Genomic DNA, 21,382 nt, shown 5'->3' with positions numbered 1-21,382 from the left:
GGGCCGAGGGCTTTGCCTCGGCGAGTCAACCTTTACCAGCATTGCCATGCCGTCATTTTATCGCCCATCAGGCAATGGGTGTGCGGAGCGAGTCCCAATTTTGGGAATCAACTTCCTTCGGATTGCTGCAACAAGTAAACCAGGTGCTATTAATCCCAGTATTTTTTGCTTGTTTGGGTTCATTTTTCCCAAGGAATTATTACTCTATTTTGTCCATGATATGTACGGAGGTCTATCAAATGGTGACCGCATTAACGACGGTCGCGTGGTGGTTCGATTAGTTTTCGTACATAGTCCGGCAAACGCCGCATCCGGAGCTCGGACCGACCTGTGAATTCAGACTTTGCCACACCTCTGCATCGACATTGACGTCGGCGCCAGGCCATATTTCTTCTATTCCTCACTTTGCATAAATTATTTATTATGCAACATTTTTTTAATTATCATTATTACTATTATCTCCGGCTTGCACTATTTTTTGTGCACAGGAAAATGATCCGGGGACTTCGGCGTCACTCTGCCGGTCTGCATTGATCGTGCTATGTCACCACTTAGGCGTGTCGAGCTCTCCGCTCTGCCACCTTGGGACCAGCTTGGGAGATGGAACCTTGCCCCGCATCAAGCTCGGACCGCGTCATCAATACTGAACACATTAACCAGCTAAGTCGCTTTCATGCTCAAGGCTTTAATTTCTAACTTGTGTTCGGTTCTACCAAGCATTATACTTTTTTGGAAAAAAAGTTGCTTGTAAAAAATTTCTTTGTCCAAACTTTGTTTGTGACGCATAAATTCAAATACCCAATTCATTTGGGGGCTTCCTTCATGAAGCTTTTCCACTTGCATATGATTATACTTGTACGGCTTCGTTCCTTGTTCGTGTATTACGCCACAATATGCACCATATTGACCTAAGCGATTTGCAAGCTGGGTTGCCTCGCTCCTGTGTTTACCCCTACGTTCCCGATTGTTCAGCTAGGGAGTAAAGGGAGCACCTCTGCGATTGTCACGATCGGGTCGTCCGAGCCGGACCTCAGACTGGGTGAAGCCGAAAGCTAGCGCTCTTATAGTTTTCAATGATGGTCGGCACACAACAGAACTCATGAGTACAAAAAATCTATTGCACAAGTCTCATAATAACAATGAGCACCGAAGAAAGGTATCGGTGGGGATACTATTTTCTTCGAAGATGCTTCTTACACTTCACGGTAATATAGCATAAGTTCCCTGTGCGCGCTTTGTCTGTTACAGCCTTATGGCCTGATTGCCTGGTTATTGGAAACACCGTCGATATTCTCGACCGATGGAGTACATAACACTTTTCGGTCCTTGACCGAAGAGGGAGAAGCTGACGGTCGGTTAAGACGTGTTTAAAGTTCGGTTGAACATAGATATGATATAAGTACTTCGGTACATGCAATCATTCTTCTACCCAAGTCACTTGGGGGCTCTTAAGTTTATTTGAGCCGTTTTATAATAAGTGTCCTTCTTCCTAGTCGTTGCAAAGTTTTATTATTATTATTTATCACTCCTTTTTCGACACGAGTGTGCGTCACTGGCCGGGGAGCCTAATTTCTCTCTCAAAGCCGCTAGAGTTTAGTTTGCTAAACTGGCCTGATGAGGAGTACTCCGCCCTCGGGATAGGAGGTTGAAGCCGTAGGCTAACCCGCTCGAAGTCTTGAGATAGGATGTATCATGTTAAAGCACGACAGAAGCACTTCTTTTTCTAAGACCAACTTTCGGATTGGCACCGAACACTTGATATTGTTCGGACATCATGTTTTTACTGACGTTTCTTGGTTTTCCAAGCTTTTTGGCACTTTTAAACTATTTGTGCTTTTCCAGCATTAGTCTCGCAGTGCAACGCCGAACACCTTTAGGGATTCGGCAAAAACATTCTAAGATATTGCTATATATGCATCCGTTTCGAATTGTGTCTTCGGTCAATAGTTGGGTTGCCCGGCTCCTGCACTTGCTTCCTACGTTCCGTTTTGTTCGGCTAGGCGTGCAAAGGGAGAACCACTGCGATTGTGCTTCCAGCTCACATGGTTAAGCACCTCAATGGAGAAAGCTGAAAACTGACTTTCATAATAAGCGTAAACTGGTCAGCGATCCGATGACTATGTTAAATGATGGGTCGTTCATAACATTGGCCGAAGTATTTACGGCTTGACCCCGACTGTCGCCGAACACTACCGGGGGCTATTAACTGGCCTCCCAAACTAAATCCTCAATATTTTGCTCTTACATTAGAGATGAGGTTTAATGATCATGCTTAGCATGACAACCCAAAGAAAGGAACCGATAGCGGGACTATTTTCTTTGGAAGATATTTCTTCTGTTAAACAGTAATATAACTCTCTGCGTACCTTTGTTTATAAAACTGTATGGCCAGATTGCCTTGTTTGTTGTAAATCTTTGCCCTCATAAAAGCTTTATAAAGTAGGACAAACACTCCTCGGCTACTGGCCGAGGAGGTGGAAGCCGATGGTCGGTCAACAAAGTTTTGTACAATGCGGATCCGAGCATTAATGACGTAAAGTACTTGGATACATAGAGTCATTACACATAATTTGTGATTTTACTATGGATATTGATCCTTAATTCGGCCACCCGTGCCCGCATTAAGGCTCGGGGGCTACTGGGCTTCGGGCTTATTATTTGCAAATATTAAAGGGGCACACTGATCCCCTGATCCGGTGTTACTACCCAACCAGTGTCTCGAGGGCTACTGCATTGCTTGTCTAATGCAGAAAATTTTATGTGCAATATAGTTTCCGAGGAGATTTTGATCCTCAGGTTGGTCGGCCGCACCCAACCTGAGTCTCGAGGACTGAGCACACTACTTTTAGTGTCCCGAAGTATTCTGCTGAGGTTGGACTTGATCCTCAGGCCGATTTTGCAAATCAACCTGAGTCTCAGCGGCTACTGGGATCAGCGGTCTTACGTCATCCTTCAGGTGCATCTCGGGTTTTAGACCAATACACACCTTGAGGGCTACTGTCTATATATCTCGGCAAAGAATAAATTGCACCAATAAAAAATATTCACAAAAATCGGCCCACATTCGGGGTGGTGCACCACCTCGGAAGCAGCCCGGCATAAAGCTCGGGCGCTAGTGGCTGGCTCCATAGAGGGCATTTCCGGCATTAAGCTCGGCTAAACTCCTTCAAACTTCTTTGAACCAAGGTGATTTACGACACCTCGGATATAGTCCGGCATTGGAGCTCGGATACAGTCCGGCGTTGGAGCTCGGATACATAGTCCGGCGTTGGAGCTCGGATACATTCCGGCGTTAGAGCTGGGAAGCGGTCCGGCGTTGGTGCTCGGTTGCAAAAGATACCTCGAATACAGTCCGGCGTTGGAGCTCGGACGCAAGAGGACGCTGCCGCCCGGGAACAACTTCAAACCCGAGGTGTGGCATAAAAATAACAAGGCATTGGTAAAGGCCGGAAACTTAAAGGGGCTCCTCGGATACCCGACGTGTAAACTTGTCGAATGCATTTCGGCGATCCTCAAGATCGAAGATAAAGAAGATTTGTTGAACCAATTTTCAAGACCGACGACCAAAGATGAAGAACAGTTCAAAAGAATCGAGGAGCGTCCCTAACTTGAAGACCGGTTCAGGGGGCTACTGACGGTGCCCTGGACTAGGGGGTACTCACCACGTCGTCTCCCGATCTATTAGATAGGGCCGAGGCCCCCCATGGTCGTATACTCATGGGCCAGTTCGGACAGGTGCCGCATACAAGGAAGATTCCACAAAGACTTGGCGATCAAGATAAGGACTTCTCCCCACCGGCGTATTCGGCTAGGACTCTTGTTAACCTAGGCCTCTGGTGCATTATATAAACCAGGGCCAGGCTAGTCGATAGGAGAGAGAACATACAATCATACCATAGGCTAGCTTCTAGGGTTTAGCCTCTCCGATCTCATGGTAGATCTACTCTTGTACTACCCATATCATCAATATTAATCAAGCAGGACGTAGGGTTTTACCTCCATCAAGAGGGCCCAAACCTGGGTAAAACTTCGTGTCCCTTGACTTCTGTTACCATCCGGCCTAGACGCATAGTTCGGGACCCCCTACCCGAGATCCGCCGGTTTTGACACCGACAGGTGGTGACACAACATAAAAGTAAATAGATAGTCCCTTCGCAAAGGGAAGCAGTGATTTGCAAAGGTGCCAGAGCTCAATTTTTTAAAACAGAGATAAATGATATTTTGAGACATGCACCCTTCTTATTCACGTCACGACCATCAGTTATCAACATCCTCCATGCTAAGCATGCCAGTGGTTGTTACCAAGCATTAAAAGTAAAGGTTTGCTCCCCCTCCACCATCAATCACACTCCATGGCTTGTCCAAAACAACGGGTGCCGTCCATACCAACATCAGTCCCTGGGGGAGTTTTGTTTAATTATTTGCATTTTTGAGTTCGGGACTAGGAATCCCTATTACCTCCCATTTTCTCGTGCGATGGCGAGTGAATAAACACTCGACCTGAGAATAACCTGCTTAGCATGGAAGATATCGACCACCTCCTGTCGTTCCATGAACGATCCAGGCACACAAAAAGGATAATTTGTAGAAGTTTTTAGAGGTGGTACATGCAAATTTACTTAGGACGGCAGGGTAATACTGTATATAGGTAGGTATGGTGGACTCATCTGGAATAACTTTGGGTTCAATGTTTTTGATGTATAAGCAGAATTCCCCCTTTGTACAGGCGAAGGCTAGCAATTAGACTGAGAAGCGGCCAGCTAGAGAGCAACAACGATCATAACCATGCATTATGCATAAGTAACATTGGACACTAGCATGAGTAGGATATGAACACCATGAACGTAAATATCATAGTGGCTATGTTGGTTTTGGTTCAACTACATGCATAAACATGTGCTAAGTCAAGCCACTCGAACATTCAGAGGAGGATACCATATCATCATACCACATCACAATCATTTTAACGCTATGTTGATATCCAAGATAAATCATTATCTACTCCTAGCTACTTATGCATGGCATGAGAAACTATAATCTCTAATTGTCATTGCAGACATGTTTAATCATAATGGACCGAAGCCTGGATACTAGGTTAAACATATTTACACAAACAGAACAAGTCGAGCTCATACCTGTTTCTCTTTGCCACGGCCAGTTCATCGAATGTCGTCATTATTGCCTTTCACTTGCACGACAGAATGATATGAAAATAATAATAGTGCAAGAATGCCATGGACTAAGCTGGAATCTGCAAACCATTTTATTCAAAAGGAGAAGACAAGGTAAAATGAGCTCTTTATTAGTTCAACCATTACTCATATGAGAGCCACTCAACATTTTCATTGTGGTCTTCTCCTCGATACAACTCGAATAAAAAGAAAGAAATTCAGAGAAACACACTGAAATATTTTTGGTGTTTTTGATTTTCTTCAACAAGCAAATAAAAGGAAAAAGCAAAACGAGAAAAACTATTTACACGGGAAAGCTCCCAATGAGCAAAAGAAGAACAAGGAAATATTTTTGGATTTTCTTTTAGTATTACTACTAAGCATGCATAGAAAGTAAATTACTACAAATAATTGTTTTGGTTTTTCTAAAGTTTTTCAAACACACAAGAAGAAAGCAAGAAAATAAATCTAGGCATGTATGATACAATGAAAAAGTCTGGACACCGACAAATGGAATAAATAAACATGAATGTAAAGTCGACGAAAATACGTACTCCCCCAAGCTTAGGCTTTTGGCCTAAGTTGGTAATCGGACAGTAGCCTGGAGGGTAGTAGGGATCCTGAGGAGCAGGCATCAACTCATCCCACCGTCGAGTCTCCTCCTGTGCTGCCTCCGCAGCAGCCTAAGCGTTCCGGTAGGCGATAATGTCCGCAGGCATAATCCTATATCCGCCCCTAGCAGCAGAATCAAACAAAGCAGGTGCAGGACACGGAATAATATCACGCATTTTAATGCTAAAGACCAGGTTATAAGGAATGGGAATGCCAGGAGAGTTATTATTAGTGAAATGGTGGTGATCCATGGCTGCTCGGTCTAGGTAAACCTTGGTCAGAGGATAATCATGAGGGCGTATCTCAACCTCGAAGTGAGCCGCCAAACGAGTAGCAAAAATCTCACCATGTATTTCACCCTGTGATTTATTAAGATGGAGGCGACGAGCCACAATAGCTCCCAAGCTATAAGTGTTGTCTCCCTCTAGTGCTCGGCGTAAAACAACAAAGTCTGGGGCACTGAGCGCACCTACTTTCTTCCTAGCAAGCAGGCACTTAGCAACAAATAAAGAAAAATAATGTACAACAAGAAAGTGTAAGCTAGCACCTGTGGTGGCTGACACTCCTCTCTCGTCTCCCACTATCAGAGTGCGTAAAAATCCTCAAACCAAGCCGGCCTAGGCTCAGCCAGACTCCCATCAGAAGGGATCATGCATATGTCACAAAACTCAGTAAGTGGTATATGATGGTTTTCATCATATAAATCAAAGCTCACTTCAGGAGGATTATTTCTAGGAAAGAAAGTAAAGCTTTGAACAAAGATGTTCGTGAGGATTTGGTATTGGTCACACTCATCTGCGATGAAGTCGGTGAGGCCGGCATTGACAATATATTGCATGAACTCTGGGAGAATTCCAGCCTCTTGTAGGAATGGGGTGTGCGGCCATTCGCACGGCCGTACCTCCGCCAACCTCCGAGGATGGAGATCACTATCAGAAGACTCCCCAATAACACCCTTGGAGTTCTTCTTAGAGCCAAACTTCCTAAAGATATTCATGTCCACGTACAATTTTTCCTATGAACGAAAATCTGAATTTTTAGTTCACAAAATTTCTCAACAAATTTTCACAAAATTGATAGCAACTACTCATAGGGATACATAGAAGGCATAGAAAGCATTCAAACTACTTAGAACACTAAGAATTCAACATGCAAGCACATCTATAGCAACACCAAGAGTAGCTAATTATTCAAAGTATAAACCACTAAAGCAAAAACTAATTGGACAAATGGTGGAGTCACATGCCAAGCAACAATCTCTCGAAACAGTTTCGGAAATGGAGCTTCGAGCAAAGAGATTGAAATCCGTGGGTTTGAGCTCAAGAACACGGGAAAGAGAGGAATGGAGATTTTTTCTGGAGGTAAGTGATGATGTGGGCTAAAGAGATAAGTGAGGGGGCCCACGTGGGGACCACAACCCACCAGGGCGCGCCTGGGGATCCTGGTGCACCCAGGTGGGTTGTGCCCACCTGGTGCACCTCCCTCTGGTATTATTTGCACCAAAAATTGAGAAATATTCAGAAAAAATCATGTTCAATTTCCAGGGCATTTTGAGAACTTTTATTTTCGAGTCATTGTTATTGCACGGGAAATTTAGAAAACAGACAAAACATGGCATTTTATTTTATTTAACTAATAAAAAAAGAACAAAAAGTAGGGACAGAAGGTAGTGCTTACTAAATTCGTCAACTTCATACCGTTCAAAAATGATTCCTTAATAAGGTTGATCAAGTCTTATTAACAACCATTTTCGATTAGCATGAAACCGAAGAACTTTCGTAAATCACTAAGTTACCTCAATGGGGATATGCATTTCCCCAACAATAAGCATTTCATATTTCTTTTTGACAGTAGGTAGAGGTATTTGAAAACTTCCAATAGTGATTGTCGAAGATTTTTCAATAACATTAATACCATTCACTTGGAATTGTTTCTTCGGAAAGTGCACCATATTCTCATTACCATTAATATGAAAGGTGACCTTGCTTTTATTACAATCAATAATAGCCCCTGCAGTATTCAAGAAGGGTCTACCAAGGATAATCGACATGTTGTCATCCTCGGGCATCTTAAGTATAACAAAGTCAGTCAAAATAGTAACATTAGCAACAACAATGGGCACATCCTCACAAATACTGATAGGTATGGCAGTTGACTTGTCAGCCATTTTGCAAAGATATTTCAGTAGGTGTGAGTTTGTTCAAGTCAAGTCTTTTATATAAAGAGAAAGACACATCACTAACACCAGCTCCTAAATCGCACAAAGCAGTTTTCATATAATTCTTTTTGATAGAGCAAGGTATAGTTGTATTCCCAGATCTCCAAGTTTTTTAGGTACTCCATCTTTGAAAGTGTAATTAGAAAGCATAGTGGAGATTTCATCTTCCGGTATTTTTCTCTTATTAGTGATGATGTCTTTCATATACTTTGCATAAGGAGGCATTTTCAAGATATCAGTCAAGCGAGTACGCAAAAAGGCTGGCATCAGCATTTCAGCAAAGCGTTCAAATTCTTCATCATCTATCTTTTTAGTTGACTTGGGTGGAAAAGGCATAGGTTTTTGAACCCACAGTTCTCTTTCTTTGCCGTGTTTTCTAGCAACAAAAGTCTCTTTTGTAATATCTTTTATTCTTGGGTTGTGGGTTATCAAGATCAATAGGTGGTTCTATCTCAACATCATTATCTGGTTCTTTATCATTATTTGGTTGAGTGTCTTCATGAACTTCATCATTGTCTTTTTAATTATCAGAAGGTGAGTGTTCATTACCATATTCAGTTTCAGCATCTGAGCTAGAAGTTTCATTATCATTATCAGGAGGTTTTTCTATTTCAGGTTCACTAGAAGTATGCAAAGTCCTATCATTTTTCTTTTTCTTTCTAGAAGGACTAAGTGCACTAGTGTTAGCTCTTTGTGAATCATGTTCAATTCTTTTTGGGTGTCCCTCAGGATAAAGTGGTTCCTGAGTCATTTTACCTCCTCTAGTTGCAACTCTAACAGCAAAGTCGTGCATATTATGATTCATTTCATCAAGCAATTCTCTTTGTGATTTAGCAACTTGTTCCAATTGAGTTTGAACCATAGAAGCATGTTTTCCAACACTTCTAACATTATTTGATATTCTAAATAGCAAGCCACTCAAGCGAGCAATCAAATCAGAATTATATTTCAATTGTTTCATAACATTGGCATTGAAGTGATCTAGTTTTCTAATGTAGTTTTCAAACTCATAAAGGCATTGACTAGGATGCATATCGTGAGGATTATCATTTTCATTGAACTTCGTAAGAGAATTTACCTCTACCACCTTAGGCATTGGTGGTGTATTAAGCCCATGTATTTCTTCAATAGGAGGTAATTTTTTAACATCCTCAGCTTTAATACCTTTTTCCATCATAGATTTCTTTGCCTCTTGCTTATCGTCAGGACTAAGATATAATATACCCCTCTTCTTCGGAGTGGGTTTAGCCGGTAGTTCAGGAGGAGTCCAATCATCATAATTTTTCAATATGTTATTCAATAATTCTTTAGCTTGTCCAATAGTTCGTTCCCTGAAAACACAACCAGCACAACTATCTAGGAAGTCCCTAGAAGCATCGGTCAGTCCATTATAGAAGATATCAAGTATTTCATTTTTCTTAAGAAGATGATTAGGCAAATCATTAAGTGACTGGCAAAGCCTCCCCCAAGATTGTGGGAGACTCTCTTCTTTAGTTTGCACAACGTTAAATATTTCCTGTAAGGCAGCTTGTTTCTTATGAGCAGGAAAATATTTTTCAAAGAATTAATAAATCATATCCTAGGGACTATGCACACATCCAGGAGCAAGAGTATTGTACCAAGCTTTAGTATCACCCTTTAATGAGAAAGCAAATAATTTGAGAATAAAGTAATAGCGAGTCTTCTCATCATGAGTAAAAAGGGTGGCTATATCATTCAACTTAGTAAGATGTGCCACAACAGTTGTAGTTTCATAACCATGGAAAGGATCAGATTCAACCAGAGTAATTAACTCTAGGTCGATAGATAATTCATAATCCTTATCATCAATAAAGATAGGTGAGGTAGCAAACTTAGTATCACATTTCATGTTGGGGAACACAGTAATTTCAAAAAAAAATCCTACGCACACGCAAGATTATGGTGATGCATAGCAACGAGAGGGGAGAGTGTTATCTACGTACCCTCGTAGACCGTAAGCGGAAGCGTTATGACAACGCGGTTGATGTAGTCGTACATCTTCATGATCGACCAATCCTAGTACCGAAAGTACGGCACCTCCACGATCTGCACACGTTCGGCACGGTGACATCCCACGAAACGATCCAGCAGAGTGTCGAGGGAGAGCTTCGTCAGCACGACAGCGTGATGATGGTGATGACGATGCTACCGGAACAGGGCTTCGCCTAAGCACCGCTACGATATGACCGACGTGGATTATGGTGGAGGGGGGCACCGCACATGGCTGGAAACAATCAACTTGTGTGTCCTATGGTGCCCCTGCCCCCGTATATAAAGGAGCAAGGGGGAGGCCGGCCGGCCTTGGGGCGCGCCAAGGAGGGGAAGGAGTCCTCCTCCTAGTAGGAGTAGGACTCCCCCTTTCCTAGTCCAACTAGGAGGAGGGATGGAAAGGAAGGAGAGGGAGAGAGGGAGGGAAAGAGGGGGTGCCGCCCCCTACTTGTCCAATTCGGACACCCAAGGGGGGCAGCCCTACGGCCCCTCCTCTCTCTCTCTGTCACAAGGCCCATGTTGGCCCATTAGTTCCCCCGGGGGTTCCGATAACCCCCCGACTCTCCGATAATTATCTGGTGACCCCCGAAACTCATCTGGTGTCCGAATATAGTCATCCAATATATCAATATTTATGTATCGACCATTTCGAGACTCCTTGTCATGTCCGTCATTACATCCGGGACTCCAAACTACCTTTGGTACATCAAAACACATAAACTCATAATACCGATCGTTATTGAACGTTAATCGTGCGGACCCTACGGGTTCGAGAACTATGTAGACATGAACGAGACACGTCTTCGGTCAATAACCAATAGTGGAACCTGGATGTTCATATTGTCTCCCACATATTCTACGAAGATCTTTATCGGTCAAACCGCATAACGATATACGTTGTTCCCTTTGTCATTGGTATGTTACTTGCCCGAGATTCGATCGTCGGTATCTCAATACCGAGTTCAGTCTTGTTACCCGCAAGTCTATTTACTCATTCCATAATGCATCATCCTGCAACTAACTCATTAGTCACATTGGTTGCAAGGCTTATCTCGATGTGCATTACCGAGAGGGCCCAGAGATACCTCTCCAACAACCGGAGTGACAAATCCTAATCTTGATCTATGCCAACTCAACAAACACCATCAGAGACACTTGTAGAGCACCTTTAGAATCACCAAGTTACATTGTGACGTTTGGTAGCACACAAAGTGTTCCTCCGGTATTTGGGAGTTGCATGATCTCATAGTCATAGGAACATTTATAAGTTATGAAGAAAGCAATAGCAACGAACTAAACGATCATCGTGCTAAGCTAACAGATGGGTCAAGTCAATCACATCGTCTCTAATGATGTGATCCCGTTAATCAAATGACAACTCATGTCTATGGTTAGGAAACATAACCATCATTGATTTAACGAGCTAGTCAAGTAGAGGCATACTAGTGACATTCTGGTTGTCTATGTATTCACACATGTACTAAGTTTTTGGTTAATACAATTCTAGCATGAATAATAAACATTTATCATGATATAAGGAAATATAAATAATAACTTTATTATTGCCTCTAGGGCATATTTCCTTCAGTCTCCCACTTGCACCAGAGTCAATAATCTAGATTACATTGTAATGATTCTAACACCCATGGAGTCTTGGTGCTGATCATGTTTTGCTCGTGAGAGAGGCTTTGTCAATGGGTCTGCAACATTCAGATCCGTATGTTTCTTGCAAATCTCTATGTCTCCCTCCTTGACTTGATCGTGGATGGAATTGAAGCATCCCTTGATGTGCTTAGTTTTCTTGTGAAATCTGGATTCTTTTGCCAAGGCAATTGCACCAGTATTGTCACAAAAGATTTTCATTGGACCCGATGCACTAGGTATGACACCTAGATCAGATATGAACTCCTTCATCCAGACTCCTTCATTTGCTTCTTCTGAAGAAGCTATGTATTCCGCTTCACACGTAGATCCCACTACGACGCTCTGCTTGGAACTACACCAACTGATAGCTCCACCATTTAATAAAAACACGTATCCAGTTTGTGACTTAGAGTCATCCGGATCAATGTCAAAGCTTGCATCGACGTAACCATTTACGACGAGCTCTTTGTCACCTCCATAAACAAGAAACATATCCTTAGTCCTTTTCAGGTATTTCAGGATGTTCTTGACCGATGTCTAGTGATCCACTCTTGGATTACTTTGGTACCTCCCTGCTAGACTGATAGCAAGGCACACATCGGGTCTGGTACACAGCATTGCATACATGATAGAGCCTATGGATGAAGCATAGGGAACACCTTTCATTTTCTCTCTATCTTCTGTAGTGGTCGGGCATTGAGTCTGACTCAACTTCACACCTTGTAACACAGGCAAGAACCCTTTCTTTGCTTGATCCATTTTGAATTTCTTCAAAATTTTATCAAGGTATGTTCTTTGTGAAAGTCCAATTAAGCGTCTTGATCTATCTCTATAGATCATGATTCCTAATATATAAGTAGCTTCACCAAGGTCTTTCATTGAAAAATTCTTATTCAAGTATCCTTTTATGCTATTAAGAAATTCAGTATCATTTCCGATCAACAATATGTCATCTACATATATATCAGAAATGCTACAGAGCTCCCACTCACTTTCTTGTAAATGCAGGCTTCTCCAAAAGTCTGTATAAAACCATATGCTTTCATCACACTATCAAAGCGTATATTCCAACTCTGAGAGGCTTGCACCAGTCCATAAATGGATCGCTGGAGCTTGCACACTTTGTTAGCACCTTTCGGATCGACAAAACCTTTTGACATCCATTTGCCAAATTTCATAATGATAAAATGCGGCAATTGCTAACGTGATTCGGACGGACTTAAGCATCACTACAGGTGAGAAGGTCTCATCGTAGTCAACTCCTTGAACTTGTCAAAAACCTTCTGCAACAATTCAAGCTTTGTAGACAGTAATATTACCGTCAATGTCAGTCTTCTTCTTGAAGATCCATTTATTCTCTATGGCCTGCCGATCATCGGACAAGTCAAACAAAGTCCACACTTTGTTCTCATACATGGATCCCATCCCAGATTTCATGGCCTCAAGCCATTTTGCGGAATCTGGGCTCATCATCACTTCCTCATAGTTCATAGGTTTGTCATGGTCAAGTAACATGACTTCCAGAACAGGATTACCGTACCACGCTGGTGCGGATATTACTTTGGTTGACCTATGAGGTTTGGTAGTAACTTGATCAGAAGTTTCATGATCATCATCATTAGCTTCCTCACATACTGGTGTAGGAATCACTGGAACTAATTTCAGTGATGAACTACTTTCCAATAAGGGAGAAGGTACAATTACCTCGTCAAGATCTACTTTCCTCCCACTCACTTCTTTCGAGAGAAACTCCTTCTCTAGAAAGGATCCATTCTTAGCAACGAATATTTTGCCGTCGGATCTGTGATAGAAGGTGTACCCAATAGTCTCCTTTGGGTACCCTATGAAGACACATTTCTCCGATTTGAGTTCGAGCTTATCAGGTTGAAGCTTATTCACATAAGCATTGCAACCCCAAACTTTAAGAAACAACAACTTTGGTTTCTTGCCAAACCACAGTTCATAAGGTGTCGTCTCAATGGATTTAGATGGTGCCCTATTTAACGTGAATGCAGCCGTCTCTAAAGCATAACCCCAAAACAATAGCGGTAAATCAGTGAGATACATCATAGATCGCACCATATCTAATAAAATGCGGTTACGACGTTCGGACACACCATTAAGTTGTGGTGTTCCAGGTGGCGTGAGTTTCGAAACTATTCCGGATTGTTTCAAATGAAGTCCAAACTCATAACTCAAATATTCACCTGCACGATCAGATTGCAGAAATTTGATTTTCTTGTTACGATGATTTTCCACTTCATTCTGAAATTCTTTGAATTTTTCAAATGTTTCATACTTATGTTTCATTAAGTAGATATACCCATATCTGCTCAAATCATTTGTGAAGGTGATAAAATAACGATATCTGCCACGAGCTTCAATGTTCATTGGACCATATACATCAGTATGTATGATTTCCAATAACTCTATTGCTCGCTCCATTGTTCCGGAGAACGGAGTTTTAGTCATCTTGCCCATGAGGCATGGTTCGCGAGTACCAAGTGATTCATAATCAAGTGATTCCAGAAGTCCATCAGAATGGAGTTTCTTCATGTGCTTTACACCAATATGACCTAAACGACAGTGCCACAAATAAGCTCCACTATCATTATCAAATCTGCATCTTTTGGCTTCAATACTATGAACATGTGTATCACTACTATCAAGATTTAGTAAAAATAGACCACTCATCAGGGGTGCATGGCCATAAAAGATATTACTCATATAAATAGAACAACCATTATTCTCTGATTTAAATGAATAACTGTCTCGCATCAAACAAGGTCCAGATATAATGTTCATGCTCAACGCTGGCACCAAATAACAATTATTTAGGTTTAAAACTAATCCCGAAGGTAGATGTAGAGGTAGTGTGCCGACGGCGATCACATCGACTTTGGAACCATTTCTCACGCGCATCGTCACCTCGTCCTTAGCCAATCTTCGCTTAATCCGTAGCCCCTGTTTCAAGTTGCAAATGTTAGCAACTGAACTAGTATCAAATACCCAGACACTACTGCGAGCATTATTAAGGTATTCATCAATAACATGTATAACAAATATACCTTTCACTTTTCCATCCTGCTTCTCCGCCAAATACTTGGGGCAGTTCCGCTTCCAGTGACCAGTCCCTTTGCAGTAGAAACACTCAGTCTCAGGTTTAGGTCCAGACTTGGGTTTCTTCACTTGAGCAGCAACTGGCTTGCTATTCTTCTTGAAGTTCCCCTTCTTCCCTTTACCCTTTTTCTTGAAACTGGTGGTCTTGTTGACCATCAACACTTGATGCTCCTTCTTGATTTCTACCTCCATAGCCTTTAGCATTGTGAAGAGCTCAGGAATCGTCTTATCCATCCCTTGCATATTATAGTTCATCACGAAGCTCTTGTAGCTTGGTGGCAGTGATTGAAGAACTCTGTCAATGACACTATCATCAGGAAGATTAACTCCTAGCTGAGTCAAGTGGTTATGGTACCCAGACATTTTTGAGTATATGTTCACTGACAGAACTATTATCATCTATCTTGCAGCTGTAGAACTTATTGGAGACATCATATCTCTCAATCCGGGCATTTGCTTGAAATATTAACTTCAACTCCTAGAACATCTCATATGCTCCATGACGTTTAAAATGTCGTTGAATTCCCGGTTCTAAGCCGTAAAGCATGGCACACTGAACTATCGAGTAGTCATCAGCTTTGCTCTACCAGGTGTTCATAATATCTGGCGTTGCCCCTGCAGCGGGTTTGTCACCTAGAGGTGCTTCCAGGACGTAATTCTTTTGTGCAGCAATGAGGATAATCCTCAAGTTACGGACCTAGTCTATGTAGTTGCTACCATCATATTTCAACTTAGCTTTCTATAGGAATGAATTAAAATTCAACGGAACAACAGCGCGGGTCATCTATCTACAACAACATAGACATGCAAAATACTATCAGGTACTAAGTTCATGATAAATTAAAGTTCAAATAATCAAATTACTTAAGAACTCCCAGTTAGATAGACATCTCTCTAATCTTCTAAGTGATCATGTGGTCCATATGAACTAAACCATGTCCGATCATCACGTGAGATGGAGTAGTTTTCAATGGCGATCATCACTATGTTGATCATATCTACTATATGATTCACGCTCGACCTTTCGGTCTAAATGTTTTGAGGCCATATCTGCATACGCTAGGCTCATCAAGTTTAACCCGAGTATTCTGCGTGTGCAAAACTGGCTTCACCCGTTTTATGTGAACGTAGAGCTTGTCACACCCGATCATCACGTGGTGTCTTGGCACGACGAGCTGTAGCAACGGTGCATACTCAGGGAGAACACTTATACCTTGAAATTTAGTGAGAGATCATCTTATAATGCTACCACCGAATTAAGCAAAATAAGATGCATAAAGGATAAACATCACATGCAATCAATATAAGTGATATGATATGGCCATCATCATCTTGTGCCTTTGATCTCCATCTCCAAAGCACTGTCATGATCACCATCGTCACCGGCTTGACACCTTGATATCCATCGAAGCATCGTTGTCGTCTCGCCAACTATTGTTGCTACGACTATCGCTACCGCTTAGTGATAAAGTAAAGCAATTACATGGCGATTGCATTTCATACAATAAAGTGACAACCATATGGCTCATGTCAGTTGCCGATAACTGTGTTACAAAACATGATCATCTCATACAATAAAATTTAGCATCATGTCTTGACCATATCACATCACAACATGCCCTGCAAAAACAAGTTAGACGTCCTCTACTTTGTTGTTGCAAGTTTTACGTGGCTGCTACGGGCTGAGCAAGAACCGTTCTTACCTACGCATCAAAAACCACAACGCGGTATAGTGATTGCTTTTTGATCTTCACAAAGAACCCTATTCATTGAATCCGATTCAACTAAAGTTGGAGAAACTGACATCCACCAGCCACCTGTGTGCAAAGCACGTCGGTAGAACCAGTCTCGCGTAAGCGTACGCGTAATGTCGGTCTGGGCCGCTTCATCCAACAATACCACTGACTCAAGAAACAACTAGTGACGATAAACAATATGTATATACCCACGCCCACAACTCCTTTGTGTTCTACTCGTCCATATAACATCTACGCATAAACCTGGCTCGGATGCCACTGTTAGGGAACCTATTAATTTAAAATTTTTTTCCAATGCACACGCAAGATTATGGTGATGCATATTAACGAGAGGGGAGCATGTTGTCTACATACCATTGTAGACCGTAAGCGGAAGCGTTATGACAACGCGGTTGATGTAGTCGTACATCTTCACGATCGATCGATCCTAGTACCGAAAGTACGACACATCCATGATCTGCACACGTTCGGCTCGACGACGTCCCACGAACTCATGATGTAGCAGAGTGTCGAGGGAGATCTTCGTCAGCACGATGGCGTGATGACGGTGATGATGATGCTACCGGAATAGGGCTTCACCTAGGCACCACACCGATATGACCGAGGTGGATTATGGTGGAGGGGGCCACCACACACGGCTGGAAACAATCAACTTGTGTGTCCTAGGATGCCCCACCCCCATATATAAAGGAGCAAGGGGGTGGCCAGCTGGCCTTGGGGCATGCCAAGGAGGGGGAGGAGTCCTCCTCCTAGTAGGAATAGGACTCCCCCTTTCCTAGTCCAACTAGGAGGAGGGAGGGGAAAGGAAGGAGAGGGGGAGAGGGAGGGAAAGAGGGGGCGCCGCCCCCTCCTTGTCCAATTCGGACTCCCAGGGGGGCGCGAACAGCCCTATGGCCCCTCCTCTCTCTCAAACAAGGCCCATGTTGGCCCATTAGTTCCCCCGGGGGTTCCGATAACCCCCCGGCACTCCGATAATTATCCGGTGACCCCCAGAACTCATCCGGTGTCCAAATATAGTCATCCAATATATCAATCTTTATGTCTCAACCATTTCGAGACTCCTCGTCATATACATGATTACATCTGGGACTCTGAACTACCTTCGGTACATCAAAACACATAAAATCATAATACCGATCATCACCGAACGTTAAGCGTGCGGACCGTACGGGTTCGAGAACTATGTAGACATGACCGAGACACGTCTCCGGTCAATAACCAATAGCGGAACTTGGATGTTTATATTGGCTCCCACATATTCTACGAAGATCTTTATCGGTCAAACCGCATAACGATATAAGTTGTTCCCTTTGTCATTGGTATGTTACTTTCCCGAGATTCGATCGTCGGTATCTCAATACCTAGTTCAATCTCGTTACCGGCAAGTCTCTTTACTCATTCTGTAATGCATCATCCCGCAACTAACTCATTAGTCACATTGCTTGCAAGGCTTATATTGATGTGCATTACCGAGAGGGCCCAGAGAAACCTCTCCGACAATCAGAGTGACAAATCCTAATCCCGATCTATGCGAACTCAACAAACACCATCGGAGACACCTGTAGAGCACCTTTATAATCACCCAGTTACGTTGTGACGTTTGGTAGCACACAAAGTGTTCCTCCGGTATTCGGGAGTTGCATGATCTCATAGTCATAGGAACATGTATAAGTTATGGAGAAAGCAATAGCAACAAACTAAATGATCATCATGCTAAGCTAACGGATGGGTCAAGTCAATCACATCATTCTCTAATGATGTGATCCCGTTTATCAAATGACAACTCATGTCTATGGTTAGGAAACATAACCATCATTGATTCAACGAGCTAGTCAAGTAGAGGCATACTAGTGACATTCTATTTGTCTATGTATTCACAGATGTACTAAGTTTCCGGTTAATACAATTCTAGCATGAATAATAAACATTTATCATGATATAAGGAAATATAAATAACAACTTTATTATTGCCTCTAGGGCATATTTCCTTCATTTCATTCCAGCATTCAGAGATTTTCTTTATACTTCTCTAGTAATTTCTCTAGATCATCTCTATCATTGCAAGCAAGAATATCTCTAGTTGTTTCTTCACTCATAACATAACCTTCTAGTACCTTAGGCAATTCATATCTAGGAAGGCTAGTTCCAGCAGGTGTTTCAGGAGATTCAATTGTTGGGGAACGTAGTAATTTCAAAAATTTCCTACGCACACGCAAGATCATGGTGATGCATAGCAACGAGAGGGGAGAGTGTTGTCCACGTACCCTCGTAGACCGAAAGCGGAAGTGTTAGCAAATCGCGGTTGATGTAGTCGTACATCTTCATGATCTGACCGATCAAGTACCAAACGCACGACACCTCCGAGTTCTGCACACGTTCAACTCGATGACGTCCCTCGAACTCCGATCCAGCTGAGTGTTGAGGGAGAGTTTCGTCAGCACGATGGCGTGGTGACGATGATGATGTTCCATCGATGCAGGGCTTCGCATAAGCACCACTACGATATGATCGAGGTGGATTATGGTGGAGGGGGGCACCGCACACGGCTAAGAGATCAAGAGATCAATTGTTGTGTCTTTGGGGTGCCCCCTGCCCCCGTATATAAAGGAGTGGAGGAGGGGAGGGCCGGCCCTCTCTATGGCGTGCCCTAGGGGAGTCCTACTCCCACCGGGAGTAGGATGCCCCCTTTCCTAGTAGAACTAGGAGCCCTTCCAAGTAGTAGGAGTAGGAGGGAAGGAAAGGGAAGGGAAAAGGAAAAGGAAGGAAGGGGCGCCCCCCTCCCTAGTCCAATTCGGACCAGCCCATGGGGAGGGGTGCGGCCACCCTTTGAGGCCTTTCTCTCCTTTCACGTATGGGCCATTAAGGTCCAATACGAATTCCCGTAACTCCCCGGTACTCCCGAAAATACCCGAATCACTCGGAACCTTTCCGATGTCCGAATATAGTCGTCCAATATATCGATCTTTACATCTCGACCATTTCGAGACTCCTCGTCATGTACCCGATCTCATCCGGGACTCCAAACTCCTTCAGTACATCCAAACACATAAACTCATAATATAACCGTCATCAAACTTTAAGCGTGCGGACCCTACGGGTTAGAGAACTATGTAGACATGACCGAGACACGTCTCCGGTCAATAACTAATAGCAGAACCTGGATGCTCATATTGGCTCCTACATATTCTACGAAGATCTTTATCGGTCAAACCGCATAACAACATACGTTGTTCCCTTTGTCATCGGTATGTTACTTGCCCGAGATTCGATCATCGGTATCTCAATACCTAGTTCAATCTCATCACCGGCAAGTCTCTTTACTCGTTCCGTAACACATCATCCTACAACTAACTCATTAGCTACAATGCTTGCAAGGCTTATAGTGATGTGCATTACCGAGTGGTGTAGGGGAACGTAGTAATTTCAAAAATTTCCTACGCACACACAAGATCATGGTGATGCATAGCAACGAGAGGGGAGAGTATGATCTACGTACCCTTGTAGATCGCAACGGCAGCGTTGACACAATGTAGAGGAAGTAGTCGTACGTCTTCTTCCCGACCCGACCGATTCAAGCACCGTTACTCCGGCACCTCCGAGTTCTTAGCACACGTTCAGCTCGATGACGATCCCCGGGCTCCGATCCAGCAAAGCTTCGGGGAGGAGTTCCGTCAGCACGACGGCGTGGTGACGATCTTGATGTTCTACCATCGCAGGGCTTCGCCTAAGCACCGCTACGATATGACCGAGGTGGAATATGGTGGAGGGGGGCACCGCACACGGCTAAGGAACGATCACGAAGATCAACTTGTGTGTCTATGGGGTGCCCCCTGCCTCAGTATATAAAGGATGGAGGAGGAGGAGGCCGGCCAAGGCTATTGGTGCGGCCAGGATGGGAGTCCTACTAGGACTCCAAGTCCTAGTAGGAGTCCATCAAGAGGGGAGGAAGGGAGAAGGAAGTGGAGGAGTAGGAAAGGTGGCCGGCCCCCTTTTCCCTAGTCCAATTCGGACTAGAGGGGAGGGGGGGCGCAGCAGGCCTTTTCTCCTCTTCCCACTAAAGCCCATCAAGGCCCAATACTTCTCCCAGTGAATTCCCGTAACTCTCCGGTACTCCGAAAAATACCCGAATCACTCGGAACCTTTCCGAAGTCCGAATATAGTCGTCCAATATATCGATCTTTACGTCTCGACCATTTCGAGACTCCTCGTCATGTCCCCGATCTCATCCGGGACTCCGAACTCCTTCGGTACATCAAAACTCATAAACTCATAATATAACTGTCATCGAAACCTTAAGCGTGCGGACCCTACGGTTCGAGAACAATGTAGACATGACCGAGACACGTCTCCGGTCAATAACCAATAGCGGGACCTGGATGCCCATATTGGCTCCTACATATTCTACGAAGATCTTTATCGGTCAGACCGCATAACAGTATACGTTGTTCCCTTTGTCATTGGTATGTTACTTGCCCGAGATTCGATCGTTGGTATCCAATACCCAGTTCAATCTCGTTACCGGCAAGTCTCTTTACTCGTTGCGTAATACATCATCTCACAACTAACATATTAGTTGTAATGCTTGCAAGGCTTTATGTGGTGTGCATTACCGAGAGGGCCCAGAGATACCTCTCCGACAATCGGAGTGACAAATCCTAATATCGAAATACGCCAACCCAACATGTACCTTTGGAGACACCTGTAATGCTCCTTTATAATCACCCAGTTATGTTGTGACGTTTGGTAGCACCCAAAGTGTTCCTCCGGCAAACGGGAGTTGCATAATCTCATAGTCATAGGAACATGTATAAGTCATGAAAAAGCAATAGCAACATACTAAACGATCGGGT

Source organism: Triticum urartu, chromosome 4A (genome assembly GCF_056163025.1).
Source record: "Triticum urartu cultivar PI428250 chromosome 4A, HENAU_Tu73, whole genome shotgun sequence".
NCBI classification, from domain to species: Eukaryota; Viridiplantae; Streptophyta; class Magnoliopsida; order Poales; family Poaceae; genus Triticum; species Triticum urartu.
Note: the sequence above shows the minus strand (reverse complement) of the source record.